Raw genomic sequence first — 8,191 nt, 5'->3', positions numbered from 1 at the left:
GATCACACTGAGCACTCTAAGTGTAAGCAGGAAAGTAACACCAGCTGGTTGTTAATGTTAATTTTAGTCATTTAAAAGAATTGATAAGACACAATCCCAAACCAGTTTCTTACCTAGTGATGAGGCCCAAGCTGCAGACCACTCTCCACCGATGCAGAAGCAGAAGAGCTCACCTTCCTTGGTGGAAGCAAGTAGAAGAACTACCACAAAAAAAGGGGAGTTGTTTTAACAGCAAATAAACCTCAGACCCCTAACTGAAAAATATTAGAAGGGATCCCTGGAGGAAAGAGGTCCCTGATTTCGGCAAATCATCCTGTCAGTTTGGGATATAAAGTGCCCAAGCAGGTACCAAGCACCGAGAGGCAAATTGCCACAGGCCAGGTCACTTTCACTCAGGATCCCTCCATGGTTACCAGGTGTCAGTCGAGGAAAATGATGAGACAAGTCTCAATCATTTTAGCAGATTCATTTGTTAAAGTTAAGGGCACATCCAGGAGACAGGTCTATGCCTTTCTCTGTAGATGATTTTGAGTGTTCCAAATTCAAAGGGGGAAAGAGTGGGATATTGAGGAGCACACAGTTTTTATGTAAGGGGAGGGGAGGGAAAAATAGCCATTCATGCCCTTGTCTGGCTCAGTGAATCTGCATTTTTTACATAAGAGGACATAAAAGAGGCAGAGGGAAAATGCAGGGAATCTGCATTATACATAAGGTAACACAGAAAACACTGGGTAGGGGAACAATCAGATATGCATTTGTGTCTGGCAGCCTGGATGACTGCACCTGTAAAGATAAGTTATCAATTTGCATTGCCGTGATGAAGCTTTAACAGCTCACTAGAAATTTCCTTGTGGGCAAAATACGGGGGAGGCATGTAGCTTTTCATCTTGTAGCCATCTTATTTAGGCACCAAAAGGGGGAGGCAGGTTTGCATGACCCAGTTCCCAGCTTGAGTTTTCCCTTTGGCTAAATGAGTTTGGGGTCCCAAAACTTAATTTTCTTTCACAAACCTATGAGGTGAGGGTGACTATTCTCATTTTATCAGTGAGGAAACTTGTTCACAGTCACACTGATTAGTGACTAAGCCTTCTACCAGGGAGTTGACCTTGAAAATCCTTATCTTTCCACTGAATCACACAGCCTGAAATGGTCTTGTCAGTGGTACAGCAGAGTACTGGAGCATAGGGTGCCAATTCTTGGGAGAGCCCCAGCTCATTTGGTTTACCTCTTTTTGCCCAATCCCATGCAAGGGACTCTCCAGAACCCAGAAGATTCCCTGAGGGGCATCTGGAAGGGTTTGCATGCCTTACCAAATGGGCCTCAGCAGGGTAGAGAGATGCAAAAAGGCATCCAGACTCCACCAGCTTCAGTGCCAATTTCCTTGAAGGTCTCTAGAACACACCTGGATATATGTGTGCTGGCCATTCTGGTCATACATAACCTTGCATTTCACCCTTTCAAATCACACAGTGAGCCACACCATGGGTTCCTGGGCAAGTAAAGGGAATAAGCATGAGCTTCCCCGAAAATGTACCTTCTATTCAGCCCAAGAAGTGGAAGTCTACTATCCCACATCCCCATATCCCACATCCCCAGATTTAACTGCCTCTCTCTCATTTCTCTTTCTCTTCTTTCATTCACATCTTTTCTTCCTTTATTCTTCCATTTCTTTAGCCTCTTTTCTTACCTCGATCTCCTCTTTAATCACTAGCCCTCTTATTCTTCTCAATTTCCATGAGAAGAGGAGACCAATCAAGACAAATGTGGGGACTTCAATGATGATGTAGTCATTAACCAACCAAAGAAGCAATAGGTTTAAAAAAAAAAAAAAAAACACTGTCCAGGGCGTTAGGGACAGAGTTGAACTGAAGCAAGTGAGGAGGTTGCTGTGGGTCCAGAGTGTGGGGAAGGGAAGCTGTCTGCCTCTGGACCTGGGTGTGATAGCAATGAAGAGCGTCACATCCAACATCAAAATGGCTTCTTTCTTACACAGGAAATTTACAGATCATTAATCAGTTGAATTTGATTATTGTAAAGGAGATAGTTTCAGTGTTTGTTCTGAAGGGAAAAAGGAAGTAATTCTGGCCTAGATGAACAAGTTTCCACCACCTTCAAAACCCCAAGGAACAGATGATCAGCACAAGCATCAGGGTGCAGTGGCCCCAGGCAGTGGGGTAAGGTGAAAAATGGAACACCCATTCTTCCCTGGCCGCTGCACAAAATACAAGAGTCAGCATCCATCCAGCTCTTGTAAGGCATGCACACCATCCATATATTAATGACAAACAGCATGGGAAGGATAGGAGGGTGGTGGAATCTGGGGCAAGAGCCCTTCCCCCTTGTGTTTCAGCCCAGTGAAACCCCACACCTATAAAACCACAAGGGCAATTTTCACAGGGAAGGGAAGGAAAAGGACATATCTCCAACGGGCAGCAAGGGGTGTTTGAAGAGACGAAGGAATCACATGGGCCAGCAGTCTCAACTGAACAAACAAAAAGGCCTTGGAGTGTTGTAGCCAACAAAATGTGCCATCCTTTCATACACCTGAGGGTGCCAAGTAGGCAGAGCTCCTGCACCAAGCTCTGCTGCACCTCATGCAATGCACCACATGGAGACATCAAAGGCTCAGAGGGAAGAACAAGGAAACCTGACCTGGTGGGGACTTTTGGGTCCCTTTTCTCCACCTAGGTGGCTCTGCAGGTTACCTGGCAAGGGAATGAATGAACGCACAGGAAAGTGCTCAGCCACTGGCCTAAGGGCTAGGTGTATATGAGTACAGAGAATGGAGCTAAGTTGAAGTCACTGGGAAAAGCCACAGGAGCCCAAGGGGCTTGAATGAGGACTTGGATTCCTGGGTCCAGGCAGGGAGCACAGCCTGGGCAGTGCTGCAGAGGAGGATGAGGGGCATGAGGAGCTCCCAGCCCCCACCTTCTGGGAAGTGTGTACAGAGGGCAGATGAGGGAGCTCAGGTGCAAGAGTCAGCCACAGACCTGACAGGCAGGGTCCAATGGTTGGGGTGGGGTGCGGAGCCCATGATGGCCTGGTGAGAACTGACAGGAAAGTGGCCAGAGGCCAATTCTTATGTGAAATCTCTTGATTTCTAAATATTAATGACTAACTCTAAATTTGAAGAAGCAGCGTGAAGACCTGCTGCAGGAGGGGGATGCATGGGGTAGTGTTCAAACTGTATGTGTAATATTTTATACACTTTAAAAAGTGGGTGGACACGTGTCAGCAGCAAATCTGTTCATTCTTGGTGATATGTCACAAATATACATTATTATACCATATTCTCAAATTTTCTGTATGTTTATCATAGGTTATAATTTCTTAAATAAATTAAACCTTGTGGGGGGGAAAGCATGCAAATATGTAGGCTGGACCCAGGAGTAATACTTCCAATTTTCCATTTCTGCTCCCAGTTTAGTGGTCCAGTGGAGGAGATGAAATATGAGACATGTTAGGTGCTGTGCACAGTAAATGTGTAGAGTGCCATAAGAAAGGAAAGTGCTTCCAGAGGATTTATTCCCATAGGGGATTTATAGGGTCCTTGCATTTGGGCAAGGATGACCTCACCCACAGCCTTGGCAGCACCAGTAGATGCAGGGATGATGTTCTGGAGAGACCTGTGACCGTCATGCCACAGCTTCCCAGAGAGGCCATCCAAAGTCTTCTGGCTGGCAATGATGGTGTGTACCGTGATCATGAGTCCTTCCACGATACCAAAATTGTCATGGATGACCTTGTACAGGGGTGCTAAACAGTTGGTGATACAGGAGTCATTGCTGATGATCTTGAACCTGTTGTCATACTTCTTATGGCTCACATCCATCAGAAACCTGGGGATGTTAGCAGATGGGGAAGAGATGATGGCCCTTTTGGCTCCCCTCTGAAAGTGAGCCCCAACCTTCTCCATGGTAGTGAAGACACTGATGGACCCCACAATGTACTCAGTGCCAGTATCACCCTATTTGATTTTGGTAGGATCTAGCTTTCCATTGATGACAAGCTTCCCATTCTCAGCCTTGACAGTGCCATGGAACTCGCCATGGGTGGAATCATACTGGAACATATAGGCCATGTAGTTGAGCTAAATGAAGGGGTCATCGATGGTGACAATATCCACTTTACCAGAGTTAAAAGTATCCCTGGTGACCAGACACCCAATACAGCCAAATCCGTTGACTCGGGCCCTCAACTTCACCATGGTGTCTCAGGGATGTGGCTGGAGCAAAACAGGACAATGTGGCTGCCTGTGGAACAGGAAGAGAGGAGAACTAGCTACAGCATATTATTTAACACATGGTTATCATATCGAGAAAGTCTTCACAAACTCTAATGCCTATAGGGTATGGCTCAGATTGGCATCACTTTACACAGCATGCTGAAATTCCCTGAGCATGTAGATGATTCAGTTGTCTCAGTATCACTTCTTTAAAAGACTATCCTTTCCTTCATTGAATTTACTTTTGTCAAAATCAAGTGGCCATAAGAATTTAGGCCATTAACTCACACATAAGCAAAAATTCCCTCAAAATTGATTATAGGCCTAAATGTAAGGGTTAAATTATGCACATCTTAGAAGAAAGCATAGATTAACATATTCATGATCTTGAATTAGGCAAAACCCCAACTTTTCCTGGTCAAAGGGAAAAAGTTTAAAAATGAGACATGATCAACACTAAAAATGTTTGCATTTTGAGAGACATCAATAAGAAAATGAAAAGATAAGCCACAGACTAAGAAAAAATTTCAAATCATGTATTTGATAAAGAATTGTATCTAGAATATAAAATACACTTACAATTAAACAACAAAAAGATAAATAACCCAATTTTAAAATGGGGAAGATATTTGAATAGCCATTTCACCAAAAAGGTGTAGGAATGGCCAATAAAGCACATGAAAGGATGATCAGCATCATCAGTCAGCAGGGAAATGCAAATCAAAACTACAATGTGATACCACTTCTTACCCACTAGAATGCTATAATAAAAAGGAAAGACAGTAACAATTGGAGGAATTGAAAACACAATGATGTGAAAAATTGAAATACTCATGCATTATTGATGGGACAGGCAGCCACATTGGAAAACAATTTGGTAGTTTCTTAAAACATTAAAGATACATTTACCATATGACCTAGCAGTTTCACTCCTACCTGTCTACTGCAAAGAAGTAAAAATGTATGTCAACACGACAAGTGAATGTGAATATTTATATCAGCTTTACCCATAATAGTCCAAAAAGCGGAAACACATTGAATGTCTATCAACTGACAAGTGAATAAACTAATGGGAGCCATCCATACAATTTAATAGGATTTGACACCTAAAAGAAATGAAATGTTGATATGTGCTACAACATAGATGAACCATAAAAGTATATTAAGCTAAGTGAAAGAAGACGGATACAAAGGACCACATATTGTATGATTCTATTTATATGGTGTCCAGAAAATCAAATCTGTGGAGTCATGAAATCAATTAGGGGCTTCCTAGAGCTGGGGGGTTTGGAATAAGGAGTGGCAACTGATGAGCATGAGGAATTCCTTAGGAATGATAGAAATGTTCCAAAACAGGATTGTGATGATGGTCACACAACTCTAAAATGTTATTAAAAGTAATTGAACTGTGCCTTAAAACAGGTGAATGTTATGATATATCAATTATGCCTCAGTAAAGCTGTTCAACTTAATGTCACAGGAGATGTTTGTTGGGATTGTGGGGAACCAGTTCAAGTGGAATGGGAAAGGTAGTTTTGGCACATTTCTTTTCTGACCACAGTGATGTAAGTAGATAGCAAAATACTGGATTTTGCACATGCTGCCCTAAGAATCACTGCTGCCATTGTAGTTTGCTGTACTGTCTGTATTTTATATTTGATTATTTGGGCTTGAGTGAAAGGTAGATTTTTTTCCATTTGCAGATGTTGCACATAAAACACTCTCTCTTTATAAGAAAAATCATAAATGCATATAAAATAGAAAATATTTGGAGATTGCTTATCTGAAAGTCTTGCTTTCTTATACACATGGTTCTCTCGTATTAAGCCTGGTAGTAACTTTTTAGTTAATTACCTTTAGCATTTCAAAGATGAGGAAGAAGGGAAGGGAATGCAAGGCTAGTGCATAAAAATGCAATAGGTGTCATATGTACAGCATTCTTCTTAGAGTTGCCTTTTCATCCCAATTACAGTGAGTCTGATTTCCATCCTGTGTTTGCATAATACTTATCTTAAAATAAAAGCTTTTATGATTGGGAAAAAAAATAAAAAAATAAAAAATAAAAGAAAATTGGTAGTTTGGCTCACATCAGTCTTGCCCTTTGTTTTATTTCTCATTTTCCTAAAGAAAGTGAGATATTTATTGGTCTAAAGAAAGCTTTATTTATTGGTTCCATTCAGAGACTCCAAGAGAGACACTGGTTGATCTATTAGCCTCCAAAACTCTCAACAGCTGAGGGAATGAGCGATACTGTCCTGAAGGAGATGAGGGCTATCTAAGGTGCACTCCAGCACCTGCTACAGCAGGCAAAGGCCTGCGATGCAGCGGGGTGGCCTCAGACAGTGCTCCACAAGTCTCAGCAAGATCCAGGGCCTGTAGCTAGTTCTGATAGCTTCAGAGAATAAGCTGCTATATCTTGCAGCACAAGGCGAACCTTTCCTAGGCAAGTGGGTTTGAAGAACTTGTAGTCAGGTTCCAAGTATTAGGTGAATGTCTACAACGTGGGAAGAGGGCAAGACCCAGAGTGGGGTTTCAAATCAAATCGTTGGTAGAGTATGACTTTCAACAACTTCAGAAAACATTCTTTTCAAGTACTTATGGCATTTTCACCAACATAGACCATATGCTGCATCATAAAGCAAGTCTCAACATATATCCAAGGATCAAAATCATACAGGGTATATGCTCTGGCCATAATAGTATTTAATTAGAAATCCATAACAATAAGATATCTAGAAAACTCCCAATCCTAGAAAACAAGCAACATACTTCGAATAACACTTTGGTCGTAGACTAACTCACAAGAAAAAATTCAAAACATCATTAACTGAGTGATGATAACCCAGTGCATCAAAATGTTGGATACAGCTGACACAGTGCTTAGAGAGAAATTTACAACTTTAAATACCTATGGTGGAAATGAGCAAAGGACTAAGTCAATTATCTATGCTTTCATCATGAGAATACTGAAAAATAAGAGTATAATAAATCCAAAAATAAATGTAATCCAATTATGAAAATCAAGAAATATAAAAATGAACAAACAATAGAGAAAATCAATAGTTAATTTTTCTGTACACCATGCACAAAACTAAATTTTAAAATGATTTTATATTTAAACATATATCCAGAACCACAGAGATCTTAGAAGAATAAATTATGACAATATAGGAAATTGAAATAGAAAATGGAAATTCTGTGGGAATAAAAATCAGAAAGTAGTTGCCTATGAGATTGATTGGGCGAAGGGCAGGGAAATAACAGGGAACAGTTGGAAAACAACTTTATGGAGTGAAGGAAATGGTCTCTATCTTCTTTGAGTGGTACTTACATTGGCATATATAACTGTCAAAGTTCATCGGCACTGAACACTTAAGATCTGGGCATTTTAATGCATACGAATTACATCTTGATTTTTTAAAATAGAGGAAAGTGTTTTGGGGAGCTTATGGTAGTGATATTGGGCAGTTGTCAGGCGTAGGCTACAGCAGCATTCACAGCATATTCAGTTCAGGAATTTGCTGAGAATGGTTTTGCAGCCAAAAATATGGGATAAGTTCAAACATCTATGATAAGAGTCACTGGGTCATACAACCAGAAATCCCCACTCTTGTGGTACAGACCATATAATTAAGCAGTTATCACTAGATAGCTTCCCTTCAATGATGTTCTTTGTCTAGGAATCCAGAGCTCTCCAGGGGAAAATTGCAATTGAGGTTTTGGATATATTGGGTAGAAGAGAAAGTCACCTCACATAAAACTTAGTGATTGCAGCTGTCAACATTGCAAATTTCTAGACCTTGCAAGACAGGAGCAACATCTCAAATGATAGTCTGAGAGAGGAGATAATGGGCTAATGTGGATTTCCTTCCAAATGTATTCACTGCACAAGGTCAGAATTCACATTGCACTTGAAGATTTCTCCCAGTCTACTTTAAGTTCACAGATTGCAGATCCCAGAGAGCT

The 8,191-nt window shown here is 41.1% G+C and overlaps 1 pseudogene; it reads right to left on the bottom strand.

Annotated features, from left to right (window-relative positions):
- Positions 1–3,460: 3,460 nt before the first annotated feature.
- Positions 3,461–8,191, bottom strand: part of LOC116467938 (glyceraldehyde-3-phosphate dehydrogenase-like) — a 51,112-nt pseudogene continuing 46,381 nt past the window's right edge.

The sequence above is a fragment of the Hylobates moloch genome, unplaced genomic scaffold, assembly GCF_009828535.3.
Source record: "Hylobates moloch isolate HMO894 unplaced genomic scaffold, HMol_V3 SCAFFOLD_5, whole genome shotgun sequence".
NCBI classification, from domain to species: domain Eukaryota; kingdom Metazoa; phylum Chordata; class Mammalia; order Primates; family Hylobatidae; genus Hylobates; species Hylobates moloch.
This window is presented reverse-complemented; position numbering and strand designations above follow the sequence as displayed.